General features: G+C 51.6%; 2 non-coding genes across 2 annotated transcripts; one reads left to right on the top strand and one right to left on the bottom strand.

Annotated features, from left to right (window-relative positions):
- Positions 1 to 310: 310 nt before the first annotated feature.
- On the top strand, positions 311 to 384 carry trnat-cgu (transfer RNA threonine (anticodon CGU)). The gene has a single exon. It is a non-coding gene; the product is annotated as a tRNA-Thr (tRNA).
- A 4241-nt stretch (positions 385 to 4625) lies between these two features.
- Positions 4626 to 4697, bottom strand: trnaa-ugc (transfer RNA alanine (anticodon UGC)). The gene has a single exon. It is a non-coding gene; the product is annotated as a tRNA-Ala (tRNA).
- Positions 4698 to 26457: the final 21760 nt, after the last annotated feature.

Below are 26457 nucleotides of genomic sequence, written 5' to 3'. Positions count from 1 at the left end.
TTAGTTTCAGCACCAAAATAAACAACACTTCACTGTGAAATTTGCTCAATTAGTTCTTCAGTGTCAGAGCGAGAATTGTCCATCCCGAATTTATTTAAAGTAACAAACAGAAGCACAAATATTCATTCGTGTATCAAAGCACTGATGGACACAGAAAGATAAACACAGCTTGAAATGCAGTCAGTATCGGGATTCACAGGGAAACGGGCAAGCGAAATAAACAAAGATAAAACAGTCTGAATCACCAACAGAATGTGACGTGGAGCTGATAGATATCAATGAGAGGAGGTGGGAAACGCTCCCATGAATTGGCTCCGTGGCTTAGTTGGTTAAAGCACCTGTCTCGTAAACAGGAGATTCTGGGTTCAACTCCCAGCGGTGCCTGTCAGCGGGACAGAGTTCGGGGCAAATGGAACAGTGTCTGCCTCACCCGCTCTGTTTGAATGTTGGATTGAAATTGTGTCTCTGGAACTTGGGATCAGTGTGGGACTGACTACTTCTACTGTCTGAGACTGTGGAACTGATGACCTGTCTGTGTCTCTGTGCTCTGTGGGTGATAATGTACCTCCTGTGTGTGAGAAGGAGCTGGCTGCACTCCTCCTTGTGCCTCGGGTGGAGGAAACATCACATTCATTCTGGATCATTCAAGGATTCGCCTGTGGAAAGAAAATGATCTGTTGTAACTCAAGAAACGGTGAGGTTGAAAATGGAAAAGTGATCAGTTTAATATCTCTGCTAATGATCATTTTGAATATCCACAAATGAAAACCAGTGATACAAACAGTGTCAGTGTCTGACTCCACTGCAGCACTCAGCTTCTGCACACCAGGTGTGTTGGGCTGTTTTACAACAATTTAGTGACATCCAGACACAACCCAACCCCTGCACTGATCCATGAATGGGACCACCCGATGGGGCAGGGACCTTTGTCCAGGTCAGGTTTCTCATCCCCTCTCCCATGGGACTAACCGTTCAACCGAAACCAAACAGCCGCTGTTTAAATTGTGTCCTTCACACTTCTCACCTGGTGCCTGCAATAGATGCTCTTTGTATAACTCCCCACTTCCTTACTGTCCGGCTCTGTTTCCACTCTTCACTGTCCAATAACAATAAACAGGGTGAGACTGGAACTAAACCAGGACCATTCACTCCTGGTTTGGGGAGTGAAAGCAGCAATGGTTTTAATAGCAGGTTCTTCCCATTCTCTCTCCCTTCCCCTGGACACACCCTGTCCACACACAGCCCGAGAATGACCTCTCCCTTCCCCCCTCTCACTCCATGTTCCGGGACCAGTTCCTGATCCACTCCGCCTCTTACAAACAGCCCCCGGACTCCCCCTGCCCTTCCCCCGGACTCAATGCCGATCTCTGAGCCCATCTGCGGACACGGTCCCGGAGCGATGAGCTGCTGTAACGAGGCTGCTCTTTGCTCCCTTCCCCCGGGGGCCGTGATCTCTCCATTCCCGCCTGTCTGAGCAAAGGAAGTGGGTCTGGGGGAAAGGTCAGAGGGAATGGGCTCCACAGGCAGTGCAGGAACAGGCACCAGAATGGGAAACAGATGGGATTCCACCAGTGCCTAACGCTGGAATCCAGACTGACTTTACAATCTCCAACTATTAAACTCGAGGTTTCCATCCCTGCTGTTTCTCTCGGGCTCTTTTGATGGTAAAGAGTCTTTCAGAGATAAAGTGAGCGGCTGTGGAATGAGCCAATGGGTTCTGTTCATTCTTGGCTCCCTTACTGATAAAGTCACGTTTGACTCCGAAACTGGAGGGAGGATTCCTCAAACCAATCCTGGAGAAACGGGGGAGGAAAGTGGGAGTCGGTGGATTTGCTGGGACCGTGTAGGATTAATATCAGGCAGCAACAGTCCCAGTTTATTTCAATCGGAGTGAAACTCTCGGTCATTGAGAGTAATACAGAGCGGCCCTGAGCTGCAAGATTGCAGAGGGGACAACATGCAAGACAGGGTTAAATGTGTGACACTGTCCCTGAGAGTGGGATTAATAATGTGTCTGTCTCTGAAATAATATCAGTGAGAGATGAGACTGCATCTTCTGTCACTCCACCTTGGAATAGAAATTGGAATGGAATATTTTCCAATTTGTTCCTGGGTGAAAACGGGACATTACAGGTCAGTTTCTCTCACTCTTTTGAACAGCATATGAAGGTGGGAGACTGTTACTGAGAGTGATACAGAGACACTGATAGGAAGTGTAATTCTGATACTGTGCCTGTCTGTTTTTATCTCTCTCTAGCGCTGTACATGAAGGTGGAATATTGTTACTGAGTGTGAACCGGACACACTGATGGGAAGTGTGAGACTGATACTGTGTCTGTTTGTCTGTGTGTCTCTCTCTGTCTGTCTGTCTTTCTCTCTCCCTAGTGCTGTACAAGGAGGCGGGATACTGTTACTGAGCGTAATATAGACACACTGATAGAAAGGGAAAGACTGATTCTGTGTCTGTGAACAGACCTCCGGTGCTATTGGTGAGACGGTCACTGTCCCTTTTACTGTATATCAACCGGTCTGACGGGGCATTCATCATTCGCCAGTCCTGTAAGGAAAGGTGGAGAGAAACCGTCTGTAACTGTCTGACACTGGACTGTCTGTGAGCGTTGAATTTATTCAGTCACTAGTCGTGTCTGGGTGTTGAGAACGGGATGGAGACGACACCAGTTACTATTATCTGACAGTCAGTCAGTTTAGCAGGAGAGAGAAACACAGAGAGACTGGAGGAGCCCAGAACGGATAATTTGTATTTTCATCTTAACCAAACATATCACTGTGTGCGGACAATATAATAATGTAAAAGGAGGAGGACAAGGTGAGGCCCAGACAGCATTGAGTCTCATTTCACTATAGACGGACGCAGGACTGGGCACAGGTGAGGGTTTTGTGTTTAAAGATCACTTCACTAAAAACACCTTGACGATCTGGGGTAACAGACGGACATGACGGGCAGGAAAAGACCAGCTCGTTCATCAATCCTGCCCCACATGCCTGGAGCATCGTGACTGGACACTTCCAACACACACCACCAGCCCCACCCGCCGGGAACATGGAATCTCCTGGGAGCGGTTACAAACCAGAAAAAAACAGAAAAAAGGTGGAGAGAGAGTCAGCACCCACCGCACCAGAGAGGGTCAGCACCCACCGCACCAGAGAGGGTCAGCGCCCACCGCACCAGAGAGGGTCGGCACCGACCCCACCAGAGAGAGTCAGCGCCCACCGCACCAGAGAGGGTCGGCACCGACCCCACCAGAGAGAGTCAGCGCCCACCGCACCAGAGAGAGTCAGCACCCACCGCACCAGAGAGAGTCAGCACCCACCGCACCAGAGAGGGTCAGCATCCACCCCACCAGAGAGGGTCAGCGCCCACCCCACCAGAGAGAGTCGGCGCCCACCGCACCAGAGAGGGTCGGCACCGACCCCACCAGAGAGAGTCAGCACCCACCACACCAGAGAGAGTCAGCGCCCACCGCACCAGAGAGAGTCGGCGCCCACCGCACCAGAGAGGGTCGGCACCGACCCCACCAGAGAGAGTCAGCACCCACCACACCAGAGAGAGTCAGCGCCCACCGCACCAGAGAGAGTCAGCGCCCACCGCACCAGAGAGAGTCAGCGCCCACCGCACCAGAGAGAGTCAGCGCCCACCGCACCAGAGAGGGTCAGCGCCCACCGCACCAGAGAGGGTCAGCGCCCACCGCACCAGAGAGGGTCAGCGCCCACCGCACCAGAGAGAGTCAGCACCCACCGCACCAGAGAGAGTCAGCACCCACCGCACCAGAGAGGGTCAGCGCCCACCACACCAGAGAGAGTCAGCGCCCACCGCACCAGAGAGAGTCAGCACCCACCGCACCAGAGAGAGTCAGCGCCCACCGCACCAGAGAGAGTCAGCACCCACCGCACCAGAGAGAGTCAGCACCCACCGCACCAGAGAGGGTCAGCACCCACCGCACCAGAGAGGGTCAGCACCCACCGCACCAGAGAGGGTCAGCACCCACCGCACCAGAGAGAGTCAGCACCCACCGCACCGGAGAGAGTCAGAGTCAGCACCCACCGCACCAGAGAGGGTCAGCACCCACCGCACCAGAGAGGGTCAGCACCCACCGCACCAGAGAGAGTCAGCACCCACCGCACCAGAGAGAGTCAGCACTCACCGCACCGGAGAGAGTCAGCACCCACCGCACCAGAGAGAGTCAGCACTCACCGCACCAGAGAGGGTCGGCACCCACCGCACCAGAGGGAGTCGGCACCCACCGCACCAGAGAGTGTCAGCACCCACCACACGAGCCGGGAATGCATTCCAGATGCTCAGTACTCTGTGGGAAAAGAAGCTCCCAACATCCAGACTATTCTTCCCTCTTTGTGGTCGGAACGCCGGTCCGCTGCTTCCCCCCAATCTGTGAAACTGGAAATAATCTTTCACTGGGCAAGCTGTTCAACCTTGAGATGGGAGCCATTCAAACACCGTGGGCGCTCTCCCATTGAATTATATTCTGTGCGGAGCGTTCGGTTTTTCGCGAGGTGAAGAAACTCTTGTCTCTCCTTGTGTGTAAATGTGAGGCGAATCTCAGATGATATTCTCACAGTTGAATCCAAAATTTGAAATGTAACTTGTTTGGAGATGCCGGGGATTGAACCCGGGACCTCATACATGCAAAGCATGCGCTCTTCCACTGAGCGACATCCTCACGGGTCAAAAAATACCTGAGAAATAAACAAGCAGACACTTTCGAAGTGAAGCCGTGAGCTTTCTGCTCCGTCTCTCCAGGACATCGAGATGCCCAGCGGTCCCGCGTGTTCACAATGTTCAACCTCTGCTTCAGTTCACGGGGTTTCTGCTCCTCTTTACTTTGAACTTTCCAAAAAAAATCTGCGGAAATAAAAAAAACCCAATCGCTAATGGTCAGTGACAAGGCTGAAATCCAACCTCTGAATCATAAAGTGAGATGGAAGAATGACAGAGCGTCAAACAGGAACAAGAGCTGGGACTGCTCGCTCGATATTGCACCGTCACACATTCCCCTCAGTCGGCGGCTGCTTTGAGTTGAGCTGTTGAGGGGACCGAGAGATGAAGTCCCGCTCCGGGACAATTTAATGCTTGTGGAGCCTCAGAAGTTGGAACTCGCTGAGCTCAAAAAACGTCATTCAACTTTCCGTGGGTAATTCTGGTGGAAAATTAATTAGGAAGATGCTGGGAGTTGAACCCAGGACCTCAACACATGCGAAACATGCGCTCGACCACTGAACAAAACCCCCAGATTGCATAAAACTCGAACCAAGGAAAGAACTGATTGTCCTCATTTTATGAGACCACCCGTGGTGGGTGTGCACTCCGCTCACTGCATTTTACTGGAAAAATAATCAATTTATATTATGTAACTATCGCCCACTCACTGCATTTTACTGGAAAAATAATCAATTTATATTGTGTAACTATCGCCCACTCTGCATTTTACTGGAGAAATAATCAATTTATATTATGTAACTATCCCCCACTCACTGCATTTTACTGGAGAAATAATCAATTTATATTATGTAACTATCTCCCACTCACTGCATTTTACTGGAGAAATAATCAATTTATATTATGTAACTATCCTCCACTCACTGCATTTTACTGGAGAAATAATCAATTTATATTATGTAACTATCCTCCACTCACTGCATTTTACTGGAGAAATAATCAATTTATATTATGTAACTATCCTCCACTCACTGCATTTTACTGGAGAAATAATCAATTTATATTATGTAACTATCCCCCACTCACTGCATTTTACTGGAGAAATAATCAATTTATATTATGTCACTATCCCCCACTCACTGCATTTTAATGGAGAAATAATCAATTTATATTATGTCACTATCCCCCACTCACTGCATTTTAATGGAGAAATAATCAATTTATATTCTGTAACTATCCCCCACCAGGTTTTAGCTGTTGTCAGAAATAGTCCCTTCCTGGTCGCCAATTGTAGGATTTAAACCACTATTTTCAGGATTATAATCTAATCCAATCGAAGGACTGGTTCCTGACAACAACAAGATCACCACTGGTACTGGTATTACGGTTAAAGGCAAAACCGATTTATTAATCACATCACAATTAGTGCAAAAAGGTGATACTTAACAAAGAGAAATAGTCAGTGTTCCTTGAAACCTCGGGAGTGTCCCTCCAAGTGACGACGGTGCGGTCTCTCTCTCTCTCTCTCTCTGTCCCTCCAAGTGACTACGGTGCGGTGTCTCTCTCTCTCTCTCTCTCTGTCCCTCCAAGTGACTACGGTGCGGTCTCTCTCTCTCTCTCTATCCCTCCAAGTGACTACGGTGCGGTCTCTCTCTCTCTCTCTCTCTATCCCTCCAAGTGACTACGGTGCGGTCTCTCTCTCTCTATCCCTCCAAGTGACTACGGTGCGGTCTCTCTCTCTCTCTCTCTCTCTATCCCTCCAAGTGACTACGGTGCGGTCTCTCTCTCTCTCTCTCTCTATCCCTCCAAGTGACTACGGTGCGGTCTCTCTCTCTCTCTCTCTGTCCCTCCAAGTGACTACGGTGCGGTCTCTCTCTCTCTCTCTCTATCCCTCCAAGTGACTACGGTGCGGTCTCTCTCTCTCTCTCTCCATCCCTCCAAGTGACTACAGTGCGGTCTCTCTCTCTCTCTCTCTCTATCCCTCCAAGTGACTACAGTGCGGTCTCTCTCTCTCTCTCTCTATCCCTCCAAGTGACTACGGTGCGGTCTCCCTCTCTCTATCTCTATCCCTCCAAGTGACTACAGTGCGGTCTCTCTCTCTCTCTCTCTCTATCCCTCCAAGTGACTACAGTGCGGTCTCTCTCTCTCTCTCTCTCTATCCCTCCAAGTGACTACGGTGCGGTCTCTCTCTCTCTCTCTCTCTATCCCTCCAAGTGACTACGGTGCGGTCTCTCTCTCTCTCTCTCTCTATCCCTCCAAGTGACTACGGTGCGGTCTCTGTCTCTCTCTCTCTATCCCTCCAAGTGACTACGGTGCGGTCTCTGTCTCTCTCTCTCTATCCCTCCAAGTGACTACAGTGCGGTCTCTCTCTCTCTCTCTCTATCCCTCCAAGTGACTACGGTGCGGTCTCTCTCTCTCTCTCTCTGTCCCTCCAAGTGACTATGGTGCGGTCTCTCTCTCTCTCTCTCTCTCTATCCCTCCAAGTGACTACGGTGCGGTCTCTCTCTCTCTCTCTCTATCCCTCCAAGTGACTACGGTGCGGTCTCTCTCTCTCTCTGTCCCTCCAAGTGACTGCGGTGCGGTCTCTCTCTCTCTCTCTCTATCCCTCCAAGTGACTACGCTGCGGTCTCTCTCTCTCTCTCTCTCTGTCCCTCCAAGTGACTACGGTGCGGTCTCTCTCTCTCTCTCTCTCTATCCCTCCAAGTGACTACGGTGCGGTCTCTCTCTCTCTCTCTCTATCCCTCCAAGTGACTACGGTGCGGTCTCTCTCTCTCTCTCTCTCTCTGTCCCTCCAAGTGACTACGGTGCGGTCTCTCTCTCTCTCTCCCTCTATCCCTCCAAGTGACTACGGTGTGGTCTCTCTCTCTCTCTCTCTCTGTCCCTCCAAGTGACTACGGTGCGGTCTCTCTCTCTCTCTCTATCCCTCCAAGTGACTACGGTGCGGTCTCTCTCTCTCTCTCTCTCTATCCCTCCAAGTGACTACGGTGCGGTCTCTCTCTCTCTATCCCTCCAAGTGACTACGGTGCGGTCTCTCTCTCTCTCTCTCTCTCTATCCCTCCAAGTGACTACGGTGCGGTCTCTCTCTCTCTCTCTCTCTATCCCTCCAAGTGACTACGGTGCGGTCTCTCTCTCTCTCTCTCTGTCCCTCCAAGTGACTACGGTGCGGTCTCTCTCTCTCTCTCTCTATCCCTCCAAGTGACTACAGTGCGGTCTCTCTCTCTCTCTGTCTATCCCTCCAAGTGACTACAGTGCGGTCTCTCTCTCTCTCTCTCTCTATCCCTCCAAGTGACTACAGTGCGGTCTCTCTCTCTCTCTCTCTATCCCTCCAAGTGACTACGGTGCGGTCTCCCTCTCTCTATCTCTATCCCTCCAAGTGACTACAGTGCGGTCTCTCTCTCTCTCTCTCTCTATCCCTCCAAGTGACTACAGTGCGGTCTCTCTCTCTCTCTCTCTCTATCCCTCCAAGTGACTACGGTGCGGTCTCTCTCTCTCTCTCTCTCTATCCCTCCAAGTGACTACGGTGCGGTCTCTCTCTCTCTCTCTCTCTCTCTCTCTCTATCCCTCCAAGTGACTACGGTGCGGTCTCTGTCTCTCTCTCTCTATCCCTCCAAGTCACTACGGTGCGGTCTCTGTCTCTCTCTCTCTATCCCTCCAAGTGACTACAGTGCGGTCTCTCTCTCTCTCTCTCTATCCCTCCAAGTGACTACGGTGCGGTCTCTCTCTCTCTCTCTCTGTCCCTCCAAGTGACTATGGTGCGGTCTCTCTCTCTCTCTCTCTCTCTATCCCTCCAAGTGACTACGGTGCGGTCTCTCTCTCTCTCTCTCTATCCCTCCAAGTGACTACGGTGCGGTCTCTCTCTCTCTCTGTCCCTCCAAGTGACTGCGGTGCGGTCTCTCTCTCTCTCTCTCTATCCCTCCAAGTGACTACGCTGCGGTCTCTCTCTCTCTCTCTCTCTGTCCCTCCAAGTGACTACGGTGCGGTCTCTCTCTCTCTCTCTCTCTATCCCTCCAAGTGACTACGGTGCGGTCTCTCTCTCTCTCTCTCTATCCCTCCAAGTGACTATGGTGCGGTCTCTCTCTCTCTCTCTCTCTCTCTGTCCCTCCAAGTGACTACGGTGCGGTCTCTCTCTCTCTCTCCCTCTATCCCTCCAAGTGACTACGGTGTGGTCTCTCTCTCTCTCTCTCTCTATCCCTCCAAGTGACTACGGTGCGGTCTCTCTCTCTCTCTCTCTATCCCTGCAAGTGACTACGGTGCGGTCTCTGTCTCTCTCTCTCTATCCCTCCAAGTGACTACAGTGCGGTCTCTCTCTCTCTCTCTCTATCCCTCCAAGTGACTACGGTGCGGTCTCTCTCTCTCTCTCTCTGTCCCTCCAAGTGACTACGGTGCGGTCTCTCTCTCTCTCTCTATCCCTCCAAGTGACTACGGTGCGGTCTCTCTCTCTCTCTCTCTATCCCTCCAAGTGACTACGATGCGGTCTCTCTCTCTCTCTGTCCCTCCAAGTGACTGCGGTGCGGTCTCTCTCTCTCTCTCTCTCTATCCCTCCAAGTGACTACGCTGCGGTCTCTCTCTCTCTCTCTCTCTGTCCCTCCAAGTGACTACGGTGCGGTCTCTCTCTCTCTCTCTCTCTATCCCTCCAAGTGACTACGGTGCGGTCTCTCTCTCTCTCTCTCTATCCCTCCAAGTGACTACGGTGCGGTCTCTCTCTCTCTATCTCTATCCCTCCAAGTGACTACAGTGCGGTCTCTCTCTCTCTCTCTCTCTATCCCTCCAAGTGACTACAGTGCGGTCTCTCTCTCTCTCTCTCTCTATCCCTCCAAGTGACTACGGTGCGGTCTCTCTCTCTCTCTCTCTCTATCCCTCCAAGTGACTACGGTGCGGTCTCTCTCTCTCTCTCTCTCTCTCTCTCTCTATCCCTCCAAGTGACTACGGTGCGGTCTCTGTCTCTCTCTCTCTATCCCTCCAAGTCACTACGGTGCGGTCTCTGTCTCTCTCTCTCTATCCCTCCAAGTGACTACAGTGCGGTCTCTCTCTCTCTCTCTCTATCCCTCCAAGTGACTACGGTGCGGTCTCTCTCTCTCTCTCTCTGTCCCTCCAAGTGACTATGGTGCGGTCTCTCTCTCTCTCTCTCTCTCTATCCCTCCAAGTGACTACGGTGCGGTCTCTCTCTCTCTCTCTCTATCCCTCCAAGTGACTACGGTGCGGTCTCTCTCTCTCTCTGTCCCTCCAAGTGACTGCGGTGCGGTCTCTCTCTCTCTCTCTCTATCCCTCCAAGTGACTACGCTGCGGTCTCTCTCTCTCTCTCTCTCTGTCCCTCCAAGTGACTACGGTGCGGTCTCTCTCTCTCTCTCTCTCTATCCCTCCAAGTGACTACGGTGCGGTCTCTCTCTCTCTCTCTCTATCCCTCCAAGTGACTATGGTGCGGTCTCTCTCTCTCTCTCTCTCTCTGTCCCTCCAAGTGACTACGGTGCGGTCTCTCTCTCTCTCTCCCTCTATCCCTCCAAGTGACTACGGTGTGGTCTCTCTCTCTCTCTCTCTCTATCCCTCCAAGTGACTACGGTGCGGTCTCTCTCTCTCTCTCTCTATCCCTGCAAGTGACTACGGTGCGGTCTCTGTCTCTCTCTCTCTATCCCTCCAAGTGACTACAGTGCGGTCTCTCTCTCTCTCTCTCTATCCCTCCAAGTGACTACGGTGCGGTCTCTCTCTCTCTCTCTCTGTCCCTCCAAGTGACTACGGTGCGGTCTCTCTCTCTCTCTCTATCCCTCCAAGTGACTACGGTGCGGTCTCTCTCTCTCTCTCTCTATCCCTCCAAGTGACTACGATGCGGTCTCTCTCTCTCTCTGTCCCTCCAAGTGACTGCGGTGCGGTCTCTCTCTCTCTCTCTCTCTATCCCTCCAAGTGACTACGCTGCGGTCTCTCTCTCTCTCTCTCTCTGTCCCTCCAAGTGACTACGGTGCGGTCTCTCTCTCTCTCTCTCTCTATCCCTCCAAGTGACTACGGTGCGGTCTCTCTCTCTCTCTCTCTATCCCTCCAAGTGACTACGGTGCGGTCTCTCTCTCTCTCTCTCCCTCCAAGTGACTACGGTGCGGTCTCTCTCTCTCTCTCTCTCTATCCGTCCAAGTGACTACGGTGCGGTCTCTCTCTCTATCCCTCCAAGTGACTACGGTGCGGTCTCTCTCTCTCTCTCTCTATCCCTCCAAGTGACTACGGTGCGGTCTCTCTCTCTCTCTCTCTGTCCCTCCAAGTGACTACGGTGCGGTCTCTCTCTCTCTCTCTCCCTCTATCCCTCCAAGTGACTACGGTGCGGTCTCTCTCTCTCTCTCTCTATCCGTCCAAGTGACTACGGTGCGGTCTCTCTCTCTCTCTCTCTATTCCTCCAAGTGACTACGCTGCAGTCTCTCTCTCTCTCTCTGTCCCTCCAAGTGACTACGGAGCGGTCTCTCTCTCTCTCTCTCTATCCCTCCAAGTGACTACGGTGCGGTCTCTCTCTGTCTCTCTATCCCTCCAAGTGACTACGGTGCGGTCTCTCTCTCTCTCTCTCTCTATCCCTCCAAGTGACTACGGTGCGGTCTCTCTCTCTCTCTCTCTCTATCCCTCCAAGTGACTACGGTGTGGTCTCTCTCTCTCTCTGTCCCTCCAAGTGACTACGGTGCGGTCTCTCTCTCTCTCTGTCCCTCCAAGTGACTGCGGTGCGGTCTCTCTCTCTCTCTCTCTCTATCCCTCCAAGTGACTACGCTGCGGTCTCTCTCTCTCTCTCTCTCTGTCCCTCCAAGTGACTACGGTGCGGTCTCTCTCTCTCTCTCTCTCTGTCCCTCCAAGTGACTACGGAGCGGTCTCTCTCTCTCTCTCTCTATCCCTCCAAGTGACTACGGTGCGATCTCTCTCTCTCTCTCTCTCTCTATCCCTCCAAGTGACTACGCTGCGGTCTCTCTCTCTCTCTCTGTCCCTCCAAGTGACTACGGAGCGGTCTCTCTCTCTCTCTCTCTATCCCTCCAAGTGACTACGGTGCGATCTCTCTCTCTCTCTCTCTCTCTCTATCCCTCCAAGTGACTACGGTGCGGTCTCTCTCTCTCTGTCTCTCTATCCCTCCAAGTGACTACGGTGCGGTCTCTCTCTCTCTCTCTCTCTATCCCTCCAAGTGACTACGGTGCGGTCTCTCTCTCTCTCTCTCTCTATCCCTCCAAGTGACTACGGTGTGGTCTCTCTCTCTCTCTGTCCCTCCAAGTGACTACGGTGCGGTGTCTCTCTCTCTCTCTCTCTATCCCTCCAAGTGACTACGGTGCGGTCTCTCTCTCTCTCTCTCTATCCCTCCAAGTGACTACGGTGCGGTCTCTCTCTCTCTCTCTCTATCCCTCCAAGTGACTACGCTGCGGTCTCTCTCTCTCTCTCTATCCCTCCAAGTGACTACGGTGCGGTCTCTCTCTCTCTCTCTCTCTATCCCTCCAAGTGACTACGGTGCGGTCTCTCTCTCTCTCTCTCTATCCCTCCAAGTGACTACGGTGCGGTCTTTCTCTCTCTCTCTCTCTATCCCTCCAAGTGACTACGGTGCGGTCTCTCTCTCTCTCTCTCTCTATCCCTCCAAGTGACTACGGTGCGGTCTCTCTCGCTCTCTCTCTATCCCTCCAAGTGACTACGGTGCGGTCTCTCTCTCTCTCTCTCTATCCCTCCAAGTGACTACGCTGCGGTCTCTCTCTCTCTCTCTCTCTATCCCTCCAAGTGACTACGGTGCGGTCTCTCTCTCTCTCTCTCTATCCCTCCAAGTGACTACGGTGCGGTCTCTCTCTCTCTCTCCCTCTATCCCTCCAAGTGACTGTGGTGCGGTCTCTCTCTCTCTCTCTCTCTCTATCCCTCCAAGTGACTACGGTGCGGTCTCTCTCTCTCTCTCTAACCCTCCAAGTGACTACGGTGCGGTCTCTCTCTCTCTCTCTCTCTATCCCTCCAAATGACAACGGTGCGGTCTCTCTCTCTCTCTCTATCCCTCCAAGTGACTATGGTGCGGTCTCTCTCTCTCTCTCTCTATCCCTCCAAGTGACTATGGTGCGGTCTCTCTCTCTCTCTCTCTATCCCTCCAAGTGATTACGGTGCGGTCTCTCTCTCTCTCTCTCTCTGTCCCTCCAAGTGACTACGGTGCGGTCTCTCTCTCTCTCTCTCTCTATCCCTCCAAGTGACTATGGTGCGGTCTCTCTCTCTCTCTCTCTGTCCCTCCAAGTGACTACGGTGCGGTCTCTCTCTCTCTCTATCCCTCCAAGTGACTATGGTGCGGTCTCTCTCTCTCTCTCTCTATCCCTCCAAGTGACTACGGTGCGGTCTCTCTCTCTATCCCTCCAAGTGACTACGGTGCGGTCTCTCTCTCTCTCTCTCTATCCCTCCAAGTGACTACGGTGCGGTCTCTCTCTCTCTCTCTCTGTCCCTCCAAGTGACTACGGTGCGGTCTCTCTCTCTCTCTCTCCCTCGATCCCTCCAAGTGACTATGGTGCGGTCTCTCTCTCTCTCTCTCTATCCATCCAAGTGACTACGGTGCGGTCTCTCTCTCTCTCTCTCTATTCCTCCAAGTGACTACGCTGCGGTCTCTCTCTCTCTCTCTGTCCCTCCAAGTGACTACGGAGCGGTCTCTCTCTCTCTCTCTCTATCCCTCCAAGTGACTACGGTGCGGTCTCTCTCTCTCTCTATCCCTCCAAGTGACTACGGTGCGGTCTCTCTCTCTCTGTCTCTCTATCCCTCCAAGTGACTACGGTGCGGTCTCTCTCTCTCTCTCTCTCTATCCCTCCAAGTGACTACGGTGCGGTCTCTCTCTCTCTCTCTCTCTATCCCTCCAAGTGACTACGGTGTGGTCTCTCTCTCTCTCTGTCCCTCCAAGTGACTACGGTGCGGTCTCTCTCTCTCTCTGTCCCTCCAAGTGACTGCGGTGCGGTCTCTCTCTCTCTCTCTCTCTATCCCTCCAAGTGACTACGCTGCGGTCTCTCTCTCTCTCTCTCTCTGTCCCTCCAAGTGACTACGGTGCGGTCTCTCTCTCTCTCTCTCTCTATCCCTCCAAGTGACTACGGTGCGGTCTCTCTCTCTCTCTCTCTATCCCTCCAAGTGACTACGGTGCGGTCTCTCTCTCTCTCTCTCTGTCCCTCCAAGTCACTATGGTGCGGTCTCTCTCTCTCTCTCCCTCTATCCCTCCAAGTGACTACGGTGCGGTCTCTCTCTCTCTCTCTCTATCCCTCCAAGTGACTACGGTGCGGTCTCTGTCTCTCTCTCTCCATCCCTCCAAGTGACTGCAGTGCGGTCTCTCTCTCTCTCTCTCTATCCCTCCAAGTGACTACGGTGCGGTCTCTCTCTCTCTCTCTCTGTCCCTCCAAGTGACTACGGTGCGGTCTCTCTCTCTCTCTCTATCCCTCCAAGTGACTACGGTGCGGTCTCTCTCTCTCTCTCTCTATCCCTCCAAGTGACTACGGTGCGGTCTCTCTCTCTCTCTGTCCCTCCAAGTGACTGCGGTGCAGTCTCTCTCTCTCTCTCTCTCTATCCAAGTGACTACGCTGCGGTCTCTCTCTCTCTCTCTCTCTGTCCCTCCAAGTGACTACGGTGCGGTCTCTCTCTCTCTCTCTCTCTATCCCTCCAAGTGACTACGGTGCGGTCTCTCTCTCTCTCTCTCTATCCCTCCAAGTGACTACGGTGCGGTCTCTCTCTCTCTCTCTCTATCCCTCCAAGTGACTACGGTGCGGTCTCTCTCTCTCTCTCTCTCTATCCCTCCAAGTTACTACGGTGCGGTCTCTCTCTCTATCCCTCCAAGTGACTACGGTGCGGTCTCTCTCTCTCTCTCTCTATCCCTCCAAGTGACTACGGTGCGGTCTCTCTCTCTCTCTCTCTGTCCCTCCAAGTGACTACGGTGCGGTCTCTCTCTCTCTCTCTCCCTCTATCCCTCCAAGTGACTACGGTGCGGTATCTCTCTCTCTCTCTCTCTCTATCCCTCCAAGTGACTACGGTGCGGTCTCTCTCTCTCTCTCTCTATTCCTCCAAGTGACTACGCTGCGGTCTCTCTCTCTCTCTCTGTCCCTCCAAGTGACAACGGAGCGGTCTCTCTCTCTCTCTCTCTATCCCTCCAAGTGACTACGGTGCGGCCTCTCTCTCTCTCTCTCTCTCTACCCCTCCAAGTGACTACGGTGCGGTCTCTCTCTCTCTGTCTCTCTATCCCTCCAAGTGACTACGGTGCGGTCTCTCTCTCTCTCTCTCTCTATCCCTCCAAGTGACTACGGTGCGGTCTCTCTCTCTCTCTCTCTCTATCCCTCCAAGTGACTACGGTGTGGTCTCTCTCTCTCTCTGTCCCTCCAAGTGACTACGGTGCGGTGTCTCTCTCTCTCTCTCTCTATCCCTCCAAGTGACTACGGTGCGGTCTCTCTCTCTCTCTCTCTATCCCTCCAAGTGACTACGCTGCGGTCTCTCTCTCTCTCTCTATCCCTCCAAGTGACTACGGTGCGGTCTCTCTCTCTCTCTCTCTCTATCCCTCCAAGTGACTACGGTGCGGTCTCTCTCTCTCTCTCTCTATCCCTCCAAGTGACTACGGTGCGGTCTTTCTCTCTCTCTCTCTCTATCCCTCCAAGTGACTACGGTGCGGTCTCTCTCTCTCTCTCTCTCTATCCCTCCAAGTGACTACGGTGCGGTCTCTCTCGCTCTCTCTCTATCCCTCCAAGTGACTACGGTGCGGTCTCTCTCTCTCTCTCTCTATCCCTCCAAGTGACTACGCTGCGGTCTCTCTCTCTCTCTCTCTCTATCCCTCCAAGTGACTACGGTGCGGTCTCTCTCTCTCTCTCTCTATCCCTCCAAGTGACTACGGTGCGGTCTCTCTCTCTCTCTCCCTCTATCCCTCCAAGTGACTGTGGTGCGGTCTCTCTCTCTCTCTCTCTCTCTATCCCTCCAAGTGACTACGGTGCAGTCTCTCTCTCTCTCTCTATCCCTCCAAGTGACTACGGTGCGGTCTCTCTCTCTCTCTCTCTCTCTATCCCTCCAAATGACTACGGTGCGGTCTCTCTCTCTCTCTCTATCCCTCCAAGTGACTATGGTGCGGTCTCTCTCTCTCTCTCTCTATCCCTCCAAGTGACTATGGTGCGGTCTCTCTCTCTCTCTCTCTATGCCTCCAAGTGACTACGGTGCGGTCTCTCTCTCTCTCTCTCTCTGTCCCTCCAAGTGACTACGGTGCGGTCTCTCTCTCTCTCTCTCTCTATCCCTCCAAGTGACTATGGTGCGGTCTCTCTCTCTCTCTATCCCTCCAAGTGACTACGGTGCGGTCTCTCTCTCTCTCTATCCCTCCAAGTGACTATGGTGCGGTCTCTCTCTCTCTCTCTCTATCCCTCCAAGTGACTACGGTGCGGTCTCTCTCTCTCTCTCTCTATCCCTCCAAGTGACTACGGTGCGGTCTGTCTCTCTCTCTCTCCCTCCAAGTGACTATGGTGCGGTCTCTCTCTCTCCCTCTATCCCTCCAAGTGACTACGGTACGGTCTCTCTCTCTCTCTCTCTATCCCTCCAAGTGACTATGGTGCGGTCTCCCTCTCTCTCTCTCTATCCCTCCAAGTGACTACGGTGCGGTCTGTCTCTCTCTCTCTCCCTCCAAGTGACTATGGTGAGGTCTCTCTCTCTCTCTCTATCCCTCCAAGTGACTACGCTGCGGTCTCTCTCTCTCTCTCTCTCTGTCCCTCCAAGTGACTATGGTGCGGTCTCTCTCTCTCTCTCTATCCCTCCAAGTGACTACAGTGCGGTCTCTCTCTCTCTCTCTCTATCCCTCCAAGTGACTACGGTGCGGTCTCTCTCTCTCTCTCGATCCCTCCAAGTGACTATGGTGCGGTCTCTCTCTCTCTCTCTATCCCTCCAAGTGACTACGGTGCAGTCTCTCTCTCTCTCTCTCTATCCCTCCAAGTGACTACGGTGCGGTCTATCTCTCTCTCTCTCTCTATCCCTCCAAGTGACTACGGTGCGGTCTATCTCTCTCTCTCTCTCTATCCCTCCAAATGACTACGGTGCGGTCTCTCTCTCTCTCTATCCCTCCAAGTGACTATGGTGCGGTCTCTCTCTCTCTCTCTCTATCCCTCCAAGTGACTATGGTGCGGTCTCTCTCTCTCTCTCTCTATCCCTCCAAGTGACTACGGTGCGGTCTCTCTCTCTCTCTCTCTCTGTCCCTCCAAGTGACTACGGTGCGGTCTCTCTCTCTCTCTCTCTATCCCTCCAAGTGACTATGGTGCGGTCTCTCTCTCTCTCTCTCTGTCCCTCCAAGTGACTACGGTGCGGTCTCTCTCTCTCTCTCTCTATCCCTCCAAGTGACTATGGTGCGGTCTCTCTCTCTCTCTCTCTATCCCTCCAAGTGACTACGGTGCGGTCTCTCTCTCTCTCTCTCTCTCTATCCCTTCAAGTGACTACGGTGCGGTCTGTCTCTCTCTCTCTCCCTCCAAGTGACTATGGTGCGGTCTCTCTCTCTCCCTCTATCCCTCCAAGTGACTACGGTGCGGTCTCTCTCTCTCTATCCCTCCAAGTGACTACGGTGCGGTCTCTCTCTCTCTCTATCCCTCCAAGTGACTACGGTGCGGTCTGTCTCTCTCTCTCTCCCTCCAAGTGACTATGGTGCGGTCTCTCTCTCTCTCTCTATCCCTCCAAGTGACTACGGTGCGGTCTCTCTCTCTCTCTCTCCATCCCTCCAAGTGACTACGGTGCGGTCTCTCTCTCTCTCTCTCTATCCCTCCAAGTGACTACAGTGCGGTCTCTCTCTCTCTCTCTCTATCCCTCCAAGTGACTATGGTGCGGTCTCTCTCTCTCTCTCTCTCTATCCCTCCAAGTGACTACGGTGCGGTGTCTCTCTCTCTCTCTCTCTATCCCTCCAAGTGACTACGGTGCGGTCTGTCTCTCTCTCTCTCTCCCTCCAAGTGACTATGGTGCGGTCTCTCTCTCTCTCCCTCCAAGTGACTACGGTGCGGTCTCTCTCTCTCTCTCTCCATCCCTCCAAGTGACTACGGTGCGGTCTCTCTCTCTCTCTCTCTATCCCTCCAAGTGACTACAGTGCGGTCTCTCTCTCTCTCTCTCTATCCCTCCAAGTGACTACGGTGCGGTCTCTCTCTCTCTCTCTCTCTATCCCTCCAAGTTACTACGGTGCGGTCTCTCTCTCTATCCCTCCAAGTGACTACGGTGCGGTCTCTCTCTCTCTCTCTCTATCCCTCCAAGTGACTACGGTGCGGTCTCTCTCTCTCTCTCTCTGTCCCTCCAAGTGACTACGGTGCGGTCTCTCTCTCTCTCTCTCCCTCTATCCCTCCAAGTGACTACGGTGCGGTATCTCTCTCTCTCTCTCTCTCTATCCCTCCAAGTGACTACGGTGCGGTCTCTCTCTCTCTCTCTCTATTCCTCCAAGTGACTACGCTGCGGTCTCTCTCTCTCTCTCTGTCCCTCCAAGTGACAACGGAGCGGTCTCTCTCTCTCTCTCTCTATCCCTCCAAGTGACTACGGTGCGGCCTCTCTCTCTCTCTCTCTCTCTATCCCTCCAAGTGACTACGGTGCGGTCTCTCTCTCTCTGTCTCTCTATCCCTCCAAGTGACTACGGTGCGGTCTCTCTCTCTCTCTCTCTCTATCCCTCCAAGTGACTACGGTGCGGTCTCTCTCTCTCTCTCTCTCTATCCCTCCAAGTGACTACGGTGTGGTCTCTCTCTCTCTCTGTCCCTCCAAGTGACTACGGTGCGGTGTCTCTCTCTCTCTCTCTCTATCCCTCCAAGTGACTACGGTGCGGTCTCTCTCTCTCTCTCTCTATCCCTCCAAGTGACTACGCTGCGGTCTCTCTCTCTCTCTCTATCCCTCCAAGTGACTACGGTGCGGTCTCTCTCTCTCTCTCTCTCTATCCCTCCAAGTGACTACGGTGCGGTCTCTCTCTCTCTCTCTCTATCCCTCCAAGTGACTACGGTGCGGTCTTTCTCTCTCTCTCTCTCTATCCCTCCAAGTGACTACGGTGCGGTCTCTCTCTCTCTCTCTCTCTATCCCTCCAAGTGACTACGGTGCGGTCTCTCTCGCTCTCTCTCTATCCCTCCAAGTGACTACGGTGCGGTCTCTCTCTCTCTCTCTCTATCCCTCCAAGTGACTACGCTGCGGTCTCTCTCTCTCTCTCTCTCTATCCCTCCAAGTGACTACGGTGCGGTCTCTCTCTCTCTCTCTCTATCCCTCCAAGTGACTACGGTGCGGTCTCTCTCTCTCTCTCCCTCTATCCCTCCAAGTGACTGTGGTGCGGTCTCTCTCTCTCTCTCTCTCTCTATCCCTCCAAGTGACTACGGTGCAGTCTCTCTCTCTCTCTCTATCCCTCCAAGTGACTACGGTGCGGTCTCTCTCTCTCTCTCTCTCTATCCCTCCAAATGACTACGGTGCGGTCTCTCTCTCTCTCTCTATCCCTCCAAGTGACTATGGTGCGGTCTCTCTCTCTCTCTCTCTATCCCTCCAAGTGACTATGGTGCGGTCTCTCTCTCTCTCTCTCTATGCCTCCAAGTGACTACGGTGCGGTCTCTCTCTCTCTCTCTCTCTGTCCCTCCAAGTGACTACGGTGCGGTCTCTCTCTCTCTCTCTCTCTATCCCTCCAAGTGACTATGGTGCGGTCTCTCTCTCTCTCTATCCCTCCAAGTGACTACGGTGCGGTCTCTCTCTCTCTCTATCCCTCCAAGTGACTATGGTGCGGTCTCTCTCTCTCTCTCTCTATCCCTCCAAGTGACTACGGTGCGGTCTCTCTCTCTCTCTCTCTATCCCTCCAAGTGACTACGGTGCGGTCTGTCTCTCTCTCTCTCCCTCCAAGTGACTATGGTGCGGTCTCTCTCTCTCCCTCTATCCCTCCAAGTGACTACGGTACGGTCTCTCTCTCTCTCTCTCTATCCCTCCAAGTGACTATGGTGCGGTCTCCCTCTCTCTCTCTCTATCCCTCCAAGTGACTACGGTGCGGTCTGTCTCTCTCTCTCTCCCTCCAAGTGACTATGGTGAGGTCTCTCTCTCTCTCTCTATCCCTCCAAGTGACTACGCTGCGGTCTCTCTCTCTCTCTCTCTCTGTCCCTCCAAGTGACTATGGTGCGGTCTCTCTCTCTCTCTCTATCCCTCCAAGTGACTACAGTGCGGTCTCTCTCTCTCTCTCTCTATCCCTCCAAGTGACTACGGTGCGGTCTCTCTCTCTCTCTCGATCCCTCCAAGTGACTATGGTGCGGTCTCTCTCTCTCTCTCTATCCCTCCAAGTGACTACGGTGCAGTCTCTCTCTCTCTCTCTCTATCCCTCCAAGTGACTACGGTGCGGTCTATCTCTCTCTCTCTCTCTATCCCTCCAAGTGACTACGGTGCGGTCTATCTCTCTCTCTCTCTCTATCCCTCCAAATGACTACGGTGCGGTCTCTCTCTCTCTCTATCCCTCCAAGTGACTATGGTGCGGTCTCTCTCTCTCTCTCTCTATCCCTCCAAGTGACTATGGTGCGGTCTCTCTCTCTCTCTCTCTATCCCTCCAAGTGACTACGGTGCGGTCTCTCTCTCTCTCTCTCTCTGTCCCTCCAAGTGACTACGGTGCGGTCTCTCTCTCTCTCTCTCTATCCCTCCAAGTGACTATGGTGCGGTCTCTCTCTCTCTCTCTCTGTCCCTCCAAGTGACTACGGTGCGGTCTCTCTCTCTCTCTCTCTATCCCTCCAAGTGACTATGGTGCGGTCTCTCTCTCTCTCTCTCTATCCCTCCAAGTGACTACGGTGCGGTCTCTCTCTCTCTCTCTCTCTCTATCCCTTCAAGTGACTACGGTGCGGTCTGTCTCTCTCTCTCTCCCTCCAAGTGACTATGGTGCGGTCTCTCTCTCTCCCTCTATCCCTCCAAGTGACTACGGTGCGGTCTCTCTCTCTCTATCCCTCCAAGTGACTACGGTGCGGTCTCTCTCTCTCTCTATCCCTCCAAGTGACTACGGTGCGGTCTGTCTCTCTCTCTCTCCCTCCAAGTGACTATGGTGCGGTCTCTCTCTCTCTCTCTATCCCTCCAAGTGACTACGGTGCGGTCTCTCTCTCTCTCTCTCCATCCCTCCAAGTGACTACGGTGCGGTCTCTCTCTCTCTCTCTCTATCCCTCCAAGTGACTACAGTGCGGTCTCTCTCTCTCTCTCTCTATCCCTCCAAGTGACTATGGTGCGGTCTCTCTCTCTCTCTCTCTCTATCCCTCCAAGTGACTACGGTGCGGTGTCTCTCTCTCTCTCTCTCTATCCCTCCAAGTGACTACGGTGCGGTCTGTCTCTCTCTCTCTCTCCCTCCAAGTGACTATGGTGCGGTCTCTCTCTCTCTCCCTCCAAGTGACTACGGTGCGGTCTCTCTCTCTCTCTCTCCATCCCTCCAAGTGACTACGGTGCGGTCTCTCTCTCTCTCTCTCTCTCTATCCCTCCAAGTGACTACAGTGCGGTCTCTCTCTCTCTCTCTCTATCCCTCCAAGTGACTACGGTGCGGTCTCTCTCTCTCTCTTGCTGTGATCTGTTGACTGAAAAGTTCTCTTCTTCCTTGCCAGAATCTTGTGCGCCTTCCTCAGCTTTTGAGGTCTCTTCTTATTCCCTTTTTCAGTTTATGAGCAGTTCACTCTCACATCCACATCTCTCAGCCTGACCATTATTCATGTCTCTCAACCTTCAGAAGTTACATTCCAAGCATAACTCCTGGTCCCATCCGTGCATTGTTGTTACAGACTTAACAGAACCTTATTTAGAGTTTACATTGCCAGCCTTCACAGAACCGTTTGTATAAACAGACTTCTACTGACTGGCTTGTGGAGGCTCGAGATGGAGAGGCCTGAGCCTGAGTGACTCCTTGATTTAATGAACCTTCAGTCCCTTTATCTGCATGTCTTTTAGACATTATGCTATTACAGCACATTCCTCCCTTACGTCTGTTCATTCCCACTTTACTGTTGTCAGCATCCTTTTAGTTTTAACTGCAAACTTGACTATAATAACCATCATGCATCCTTCTCGGCCCACCAGCACTTTCTTATTGAATACACGTTACATGGTTCATTCTATATTAATACACAGTACAGTTTACATTTATAGATACATAGATTCACAGCACATTTTGTTCTACTTCTACTATTGATTATAATTATACTAAATTCTATCTGTTAATGGGTTAATCCTTACACGTTGTTCTTCCTGACTCTAAACACCGTAGTTCAGTCCTGGATGTGATTAACTGCAGAATCCAACCCCTGCAGTCACTTGTGAACTCGCTGGTGTCTCAGCACATGTGATGACTGAGTGAATCCCTTCCCACACACGGAGCAGGTGAACAGTCTCTGCACAATGTGCGTGAGTTGATGTGTCAGCAGTTCATTTCTGCTTTTAAAGCTGTTCTCAAAGTTACTGCATTAAAAGGTCACTCAATAGTGTGAACAAGTTGATATCTCAGAAGGTGGGATGAATTCGTGAATCCCTTCCCACACACGGAGCAGGTGAACAGTCTCTCCCCAGTGTCAGTGTGTTGGTGTTTCAGATCATTTGTTTTAAAGCCCTTCTCACAGTCAGAATATTTCAGAGGTCTCTTGTCAGTGTGAACTCACTGGTGTCTCAGTAGGTGTGATGACCGAGTAAATCTCTTCTTACACAGGGAGCAGGTGAACGGCCTCTCCCTGGCGGGAGTGTGTCGATGTCTTCACAATTTGTATCTGTATTTAGAGCTCTTCGTGCAGTCAGAACATTAAAAAGGTCTCTCCCCAGTGTGAACAAGTTGGTGTGTCAGCAGTTTGGATGAAATAGTGAATCCCTTCCCTCACACGGAGCAGGTGAGCGGCCTCTCCCCAGTGTGAGTGCGTTGGTGTGTCAGCAGATTCCTTTTGCTTTTAAACCTCTTCTCACAGTCAGAACATTTAAACGGTCTCTCATCGGAGTGAACTCGCTGGTGTCTCAGCAGGGTGGAAGAATGAGTGAATTTCTTCCCACACACGGAGCAGGAGAACGGCCTCTCCCCAGTGTGAACTCGCTGGTGTATCAGCAGGTGGGATGACCGAGTGAATCTCTTATTACACACAGAGCAGGAGAATGGTCTCTCCCCAGTGTGAGTGCGTCGATGAATTTCCAGCTCTGAAGGGTAATTGAATCCCTTCCCACAGTCCCCACATTTCCACGGTTTCTCCATGGTCCGGGTGTCCTTGTGTCTCTCCAGGTTTGATGATCAGTTGAAGCCTCGTGCACACACAGAACACGTGTACGGTTTCTCCCCGCTGTGAATGGTGTGATGTTTTTTCAGGCTGTGTAACTGGTTAAAGCTCTTTCCACAGTCAGTGCACTGGAACACTCTCACTCGGGTGTGTGTGTCTCGGTGCTTTCCCACTCACACTGATGTTTGAAATCTTCTCCCACAGTTAGAACAGACAAACATTTCTCCTTCCACATTCAAAGGCCGATGATATTCAGGTCCTGATGAATCGAGTGACTCTGTCAGATCTTGGCGTGCTGTTTGGTTTGAGTTTCCCTCTGCAAATCCTCCCCATCTAATACCCTGTAAAGGAGTTTATAAAAGTCATCACTGTAAGTACAGGGTAGAAATTCAGAACAGACAATTCTAGTTTCTACAAAACCTTCTTTCCTCTCTTGTGCCTCAAAGCTGTAAATCCCCGTCCCACACAATCTCCCTCTTCCCTGTGCTGAAATCCAAACTCATCACATCATCTTTCAGTGGCCCGAAACCATGAGTGAAAGGGTGAGAGAGTGAGTGTGAGAGAGTGAATGTGAGAGAGTGAGTGTGAGAGAGTGAATGTGAGAGAGTGAATGTGAGAGAGTGAATGTGAGTGTGAGAGAGAGAGTGTGAGTGAATGTGAGAGTGTGAATGTGAGAGTGAGAGTGAGAGTGTGAATGTGAGAGAGTGAGTGTGAGTGAGTGTGTGAGTGAATGTGAGAGTGAATGTGAGTGAATGTGAGTGAGTGAGAGAGTGTGAGATAGTGAATGTGAGAGTGAATGTGTGTGAATGTGAGTGAGTATGAAAGAGTGAACGTGAGGGAGGGAGTGAGTGTGAGAGAGTGAGTGAGAGAGTGTGAGTACAGCAGTGGGCTCGGTGTGGAGAATGAAGTGGGGCAGGTGGAGCATGTTTCAGTGGGGCAGCAGTGATCATAATCTCATTAGGTTTAGAATATTTATGGAAAAGGACAGGGGACAGTCAAATGTGAAAATTCTGAACTGGAGGAGGGCTAATTCCAGTGAGTTAAAAAGGGATCTTGTCCAGGTGAATTGGAATCAAAAATTGTCAGGCAGAACAGTAATTGAACAGTGGGAGGCCTTCAAGGAGGAGTTGGTTTGGGTACAGAGTAGACAGATTCCCACGAGGAGGAAAGGAACAGCATCCAAAGCTCGAGCTCGGATGAATAAAGATATAGAGATCACCATTTCTCCTTCATTTACAGACGATCACTGACCGATCATCATTTCTCCTTCATTTACAGAAGTTTCCTGACTGATCACCATTTCTCCTTAATTTACAGACATTCCCTGACCGATTACCGTTTCTCCTTCATTTAAAGACGTTCCCTGACTGATCATCATTTCTGCTTCATTTGTAGACGCTCCCTGACCAATCACATATCGCCTTCATTTACAGATGCTCCCTGACCAAAAACATTTCTCCGTCATTTGCAGACGCTCCCTGACCGATCACCAGTCCTTCAATTACAGACACTCCCTGACCGATCGCCATTTCTCCTTCAATTACAGACGCTCCCTGACCGATCGCCATTTCTCCTTCAATTACAGATGCTCCCTGACTGATCACCATTTCTCCTTCATTTACAGATGCTCCCTGACTGATCACTATTTCTCCTTCATTTACAGACGCTCCCTGACCGATCACCATTTCTCCTTCATTTACAGACGCTCCCTGACCGATCACCATTTCTCCTTCATCTGCACACTCCCTGACCGATCTCCATTTCTCCTTCAATTACAGATGCTCCCTGACCGATCTCCATTTCTCCTTTAATTACAGACGCTCCCTGACTGATCACCATTTCTCCTTCATTTACAGACGCTCCCTGACCGATCACCATTTCTCCTTCATTTACAGACACTCCCTGACCGATCTCCATTTCTCCTTCAATTACAGATGCTCCCTGACCGATCACCATTTCTGCTTCATTTACAGACGCTCCCTGACCGATCCCCATTTCCCCTTCATTTACAAACGCTCCCTGACCGATCACCATTTCTCCTTCATTTACAGACGCTCCCTGACCGATCACCATTTCTCCTTCATTTACAGACGCTCCCTGACCGATCCCCATTTCCCCTTCATTTACAGACGCTCCCTGACCGATCCCCATTTCCCCTTCATTTCCCGGCGGGTAGTGAGGGGGGGATAATGTTCACTGTTTTATATTCGGGTCTGGGGCCGCACTCGGGGTTTGTAAAGCCTGAGCCTGGGCCTGAGCCCGGACCCGGGCCCCGGGGTTTATTGAGCCTCTTGCTCCGATCCTCTGACCTGCACCGAACGCGCTCCTCCCGCAGCCTCGACTGGCCGCGCATGCTCAGGACACACTGACCGATAATGAGTCACTACTGCGCCTGCGTGCTGGGCTCCACAGATTCAGATAGGGCACAATCTGAACCGCGCTGCATGCTGGGTGATGCAGCCGCCATTGATGATCTTAATATCAGGCCGAAAAACAAAGACATCAGAAGCAGGGAGAGCGCGTTTGGACCAAGGATAATAAAATAAACTGAAACCCCAGCGCTTCGAGCCATTAAAACCGGCACAAACACACAGCATAGAAGCCCCCCCTCCACCCCGAATTTGGTGAACTCCAGAAAAAAAATTTTCAGTGACTTTTATTAATTTCGTTTTATTAAATGTTGCAACTGAAGGGTTCAATTAATTTTTATTTTCCAAATGCACCTCGGGACCGCCAGTCTCACAATTAATCCCGCCTGGCGATTAAGGAGAGTTCCGGACCAATAGGAGGAGCGGAAATTTATAGGCATTTCATCTCACTCGTGGGGTGTTGCAGGGATCAGTACTGTGGCCTCAATTATTTACAATGTATATCAATGATGTGGATGAAGGAACAAAGTGTCTTGTGGCCAGATTTGCTGATGGTACAAAGATAGGTGGAAAAGCAAGTTGCAATGAGGACACAACGTGTCTGCGAAGGGATATTGACAGGTTAAGCGAATGGGCAAAAAATTGGCAGATGGAATATAATGTGGGAAAATGTGAAGTCATTCACTTTGGGAGGAAAAAAATATTTTGCTTTTTTATTTGAATGGAGAAATACTACAAAATGCTGCAGTACGGAGGGATTTGGGTTTCCTCGTGCAAGAAAGACAAAATTCAACATACAGGTGCAGCAGGTAATCCGGAAGGCAAACGGAATAATGGCTTTAATGTCTCGGGGGATGGAGCACAAAAGCAGTGAAGTCATGCTACAAATGTGCAGGGTGCTGGAAATGTACAGGAACCTAAAGCAATTAAGATTAGTAAAGAAAAAGTACTGGAGGAATTAATGGGACTAAAAGCTGACAAATTCTTTGGACCTGATGGCCGACATCCTTGGGTTTAAAAAGAGGTGGCTGCAGAGAAAGTGGATGCACTGGTTTTATCTTCCAGAGTTCCCATGATACGAGAAAGGTCCCCATGGATTGGAAGGTACCAAATGTAACCCCGTTATTCAATAAAGAGGGAGAGAGAAAACAGGGAGCTACAGAACCTTTAGCCTGACAATAGTAGGAGGGAAATTGCGAGAATCTATTACTAGGGACGTGGTAACAGGGCACTTAGAAAATCATAATATGATTAGGCA

The sequence above is a fragment of the Heptranchias perlo genome, unplaced genomic scaffold (genome assembly GCF_035084215.1).
Source record: "Heptranchias perlo isolate sHepPer1 unplaced genomic scaffold, sHepPer1.hap1 HAP1_SCAFFOLD_269, whole genome shotgun sequence".
Taxonomy (NCBI): domain Eukaryota; kingdom Metazoa; phylum Chordata; class Chondrichthyes; order Hexanchiformes; family Hexanchidae; genus Heptranchias; species Heptranchias perlo.
The sequence above is the reverse complement of the archived record's forward strand: the minus strand, read 5'-3'. Positions and strand labels throughout refer to the sequence as shown.